This window comes from Chiroxiphia lanceolata, chromosome Z (genome assembly GCF_009829145.1).
Source record: "Chiroxiphia lanceolata isolate bChiLan1 chromosome Z, bChiLan1.pri, whole genome shotgun sequence".
NCBI classification, from domain to species: domain Eukaryota; kingdom Metazoa; phylum Chordata; class Aves; order Passeriformes; family Pipridae; genus Chiroxiphia; species Chiroxiphia lanceolata.
Window position 1 is genome coordinate 56,673,284 of NC_045671.1, and position 5,076 is coordinate 56,678,359.

Sequence of the window (5,076 nt, forward strand, 5' to 3'; positions counted from 1 at the left end):
GATTTCAGCTGTACTATATTCAGCATACTAGGCATTCATCTTCAAGTGAATCTGAAGCTGCAGTGTGTCCTTGTAAGAAAAATGAGAGTGTGCCACATAAACAAGAGAACAGAGGAAGGTTTACAATGGACTCAGTAGTGGTATGGTGAGGTAATGTGCTATGATAACTAAATCTGTTCATCCAATTCTTAAGTATGATCAGTGACATCAAAAAAAGCCCTGCTAAGTCTATTTGCTTTCCCACTACCTCCATAAACAGAAAGTCTGGAAAATAATTGTAGAATTTAATACTTATGTGAAATGTTTTCTTCAACAGGGAATGATATGCAGTGAAGATTTTTTATGATTATGACAGAAGAGTCTGCTTACCACTTTCATTTTAATTAACTTGGCACGTGGGTTTGTCATGATTCAGAGTAGAACCAACTCAATTACTTTTTTTCTTTAAGCTTTTTTATGAGGCTCTTTCTCCCTTTTTTTTTTTTTTTTTTTTGTGGCTTACAGGATAATTGTGTAAGGGGCAAAAAAGTTTATTTCTGCTGTAAAACCAGAGCTTGGGACAGTAACCTCCAGAAGTCTTCTGCCTGCATTTCCATGCAAGCTGGACAAGCATCCTCAGGGTGTACAGAGCATCTTCTGTGCTGTTTTGCTTCTTTCTGCTCTCTCTGCCTGTGATAGTGAAGGGCAATTAGTCAGGTTCAAGTCAGCAGTAAGGTGGGCAAGATAAGTCCCCACTCAGTGTATACTGTTCATTGAATTAATTTAGAACTGCTACAACCCATAATGTGTGCCTTCTTTCTCTCTTAGCAGTCATTGGAAATGGAGGACATAGAATACAGGGTATTTATTGTGCGTCTTTTTTTTTTGTTTTTGTGAAATAATTCACCTTATCAAACACAGGTATGTTTGTTCACAAGTTCTGTTCCAGCTCAACAACTTCTTGTTGCAGTAAGTGTGGCATGGGCACAATGTTCCAGAGAGACTTTATAATCTATGATACATTTCCACCTGCCATTTCTCCTCCTCTTCTGCCTTCTCTGCTCTTTTCAAAGAGTAAGCAAGATATTGAGCAGAAAATACATTTTACTGCTAGCAAGCAATTTTGTGCAGATGTTGTGTCCAAACCCCCAAATACATGTTCATCTCCTTGATATACAGTGTTCTGCACACTTTGGTCTGTGTAAAAGTAAATAACAGTGTAAGACATGACACCACAAGACATTCAGAGAGGAGTAGCACCACCCCCTAGCACGATTCCTTCCTTTGTTTTCCAAGGGCAATTAATCAGTTTTCAGTGAAAAACCTCCCACCTTTGTTGATTTTTTTCCTTTGCAGAATGTATTAGTTAAATCTTCTACTTTGACAGCCAAAGAAAAATCTCTGCCTGAAATGGTGTCCCCAATTGAAACACAAATTTGTCATGCCTATTTAATCCTATAATGCTTATCTCCTTTACCACGTTTGGGGGGTACAGACTTTCACTATCATCAAAGTCACAAGCCCTCTCTCCTCCATTTCCCCATTATAATCCTATAAATAAACATTTGAAGAACAAAAAGGACTGGTTTCTGTATAGGTGGGGGAAGGGGTTCCTGGATGATTTTTGAAAGGACACTACTAAGCTAATCACTTGCCTTGCAGATGTGCATCCATTTTTTTCAGGCTTGCCAAAAGTTTCTTTCATTTGTATGCTTTCATTTTGTGTCAGATTAACCCATCAAAGTGATTTGACAGCCAGATTCAGATCCAAAATGGACTTATTTCATAGCTTGCAAACTCAAATTATTCCCTGGCTTTTCATATGTCAGCTGCTGCAAACATGCATGGAGATAGCAGCAAATATCAGAGCTTTGATTGAACTGGCATTGCAGCTCTCAGCACCACTTCTTGAAATGTTCGAAGGTATCTTAGTAACACAACTTCATCTTTTTCCTAGAAAAAATGTCTTACAGTGTTAAAAAATCAAAAAGAAAAGACTTTCCTATGTGATCACTTGCACAAAGCCGCTTTAGAGACAAATGCTAATGGAGGATATTTAACAAATGTAAATCATGAGAAATTTCAAGAAATAGTGTATGTTTTCAAATTCTCTGTACACTTCATTTTTCACATACATTTCTTAAAAAATCCTGGTTCAGACTTAGTCATTTCAGACATCATATGGAGGTGCAGTGTCTAAATGGATATGCTGTGAAATCTAAGCATGTGTCTAGACCAGATGTTAGTATTTGGGAGTTCATTTGTTTCTATTCACAAGGAATATTGATATGTTTTTGACCAAAATTATCTTATTTTTATGCTGTAAATCTGGAACAAAATAGGAAAGTTCATTCACTAAATTAAAAAAATAAAAAATTCTCTTCCATTTCAATAATCTCTTTCTTAGATTCTATTTTTTTTTTCTGAGACACCAGTCACTTGTCAAAGGTAATCCTACATGTACAGTTAAACTACCACAAGAAAGCTGAATCATACTCTACCATTGTTAGAATCTGCCAAGAAGGAGATATAAGATAAGAATTAAGATATTCATGCCAACTGCTTCTTTAAAATGCCTATTTGTTATATTTTGAAAAGTCTATGTCTGGAAAGTCTTACTTGACAAGTAATAAACCTAACTTTAAATACTGAGTTCTTCGTAGACTGCTTATTTCCACACAAACATACACATACACATACACATACACTGTGTAATCTGGAGTTATTTGTGCCTGAGTTATACTACAAATCAGGAAAACCAAGGCTGTGTCTTCACGCTGTAATACCAGATAAAACTGCATTAACCTGCAGCAAATTTCAGGAAGTGAAACCTAAAGCCATGAGTTCAAATACCTCTTGCCATTTTGTATTTCCCTTTACTATGAATCATAAGCTAAACTGATCCTAGAAAAGGGCAGAAACAAGATGTCATTTATTATACAATTTACCACAATTTCCAACCATGGTCTATTCCAACAAACATAAGAATTTGATAACTAGTTGCCATTAATCATGTTAGTGAAGAAAATCATGTCATTCAAACCAAAGAGAACCTCTTCACACACGTTTTTCATTGACTGAATGGAAAGCAACTAGAGATCATATAATGTCTTCATTCAGCACTTTCCCACAGAAATCTAAAAGGACGTTCAAACACCATCACTGACCTATGAAGTATAATGCATAAACTTCCAAGGGAAGCATTGAAACTGTGAAAGTTTTTGGTATTCCTGAGCATATTTCAATCATTTTCATTTTGTCAAACCAAGAGGCATTAAATATTTTTGCTATAAATTCTATGCCAAATGTGCTGAGGTTTTTTTCTCTGTTGAAATCTTTAGTACCCCATCAAATGATGACATATTAGCAAATGCCAGAAACAAGGTCACAGTAGACCCCTGCCTGATTAAGAATATGAGTGCTTCAGCTGCAATGTCTGTTTAAACACATGTATAAATAGAATGCTAGGGCAAGATCTAAATTATTCTCTAACTTCCAAAATGTTTATTCTCAGTAAAGTTAAGCCTATTTCAAATAAAGATGGCATTTAATTCTGACTAGTCAAGGGATATAATGAATACCTTGTTCCAGGTTTTATAGACAGAAGGGGATATATGTATAGGAAAGCTGAATTTGTATTCTTTCTCTATACACTTCTGTCTTCGGCACTTATCTCCATTTGAATGACATCAAATTGGAATTTGGTGTGTCAGACCAGATGTATGCAGTGGTTCCTTTATTTTGAAGGGAAATGATTAGGAGAGGTTTTGAGAAGGTTGTGCTTTTTCATTTAAGAAAGCAAAGTCTATAAATGGGTAAAATTTTAGAATTCTTGCAAGTACAAGACTAGAGAGAAAAAAAATTAGGCTTAGGAATCTATTCATTCTCAAATGATTTTAACATGATTTTTTCGCCTGTAATTTTGAAATGCTGCCATCTGAAGAAGTTAAAATGTGTAAAGTGGAAAAATTAGTATCATGAGCATTTATACTTGTCCTTAGTTAGCCTTGTGCATTTCTAATTTCCTCGCTTTAATGGAAATGAACAGCATCACAACAGACTCAAACTACGTCCCTCCAAAGCTAGGGGTGACAGATTTTATTAGTGTCAACAGGACACCTTCATGGTGTGATGTGAGGTTCTTGTGACAGCACTGAAATCCAAATAGTACTGAGAAACTGTAAAAACTCCCCTCTTGAGAGATAATTTTCAATAGCTTGAGTATAAATCTTAGGAACTGTATCATAACTTTCATGTTTGTATTGTACCAAGCCTAGACAGCCTTGTGATGCCAGATTTGTGCTAAAGCATCTTCTGAGCTGGTCTTTTGGTAAACTTTTGTTGTTCTCAAACATACTAAAATCAAAGTTGAGGCTTTAGCCCCAGCTGAAAAAAAGCTGACTAGAGCACATAAAAAGGTAAAGTTAAATTTGTAGATGAGTCCCTTGTAAAGTGAATCCACAGTGGTTCTTAAGGCATCCCATGAAGAGAACTTTCTTACCATGTCCAGACCATCTTTGGGTCCAGAAGGTTGATTCACACACTTTCTAATATTTTTAGTGCTTTCTTTCAGGAAGCACTTCTTTAGGAAGTAGAGAGTCCTCCCATTCTTCACTTGCAGGTCACTTCAACACTTCAGTTCACGTCCACTGAATCAGCATCCTGGGGCTGTGTACCACTGCAGTCTCTGCAATAGCGGACAAAAGAAGGTGTTCTAATATTCATGCACATGTCTACTCACATTGTTAACATTTACAAAACTTTAATAGCATACAAACAACAAAAATCTTTAACATTTTCAAGTTCTTCCTTCAGTAGACATGTTTCCCAGAAATGGGACAGAGGGCAGATGGAGAACTCACACTCTGGAGTTGTTTGGAAGAAATTCAGTTTTATTTTTAACAGTTTATCTCGTCATAGTTTTGTGATAAAAGCAAGGGTGGACTTGCATGTTCAAGGGAGAGGGATATACTATTACTCAATATTGTTCTTACCAAAATTAGCATATATGAGAAGTTTGTTAAACAGCCTAAATTTGTATATTGTTTGTTATGATATGTTTAATTTGACTGTGGACTTGATTTCCTTAAACTGACT

At 35.9% G+C, this 5,076-nt stretch overlaps 1 long non-coding RNA gene across 1 annotated transcript; it reads right to left on the reverse strand.

Moving 5' to 3' along the window:
• Window positions 1–473: 473 nt before the first annotated feature.
• On the reverse strand, window positions 474–4,667 carry LOC116780592. The gene is made up of 2 exons (XR_004354526.1): window positions 4,481–4,667; window positions 474–1,932 (listed from the first exon to the last, which is right to left on the reverse strand). It is a non-coding gene; the product is annotated as an uncharacterized LOC116780592 (long non-coding RNA).
• Window positions 4,668–5,076: the final 409 nt, after the last annotated feature.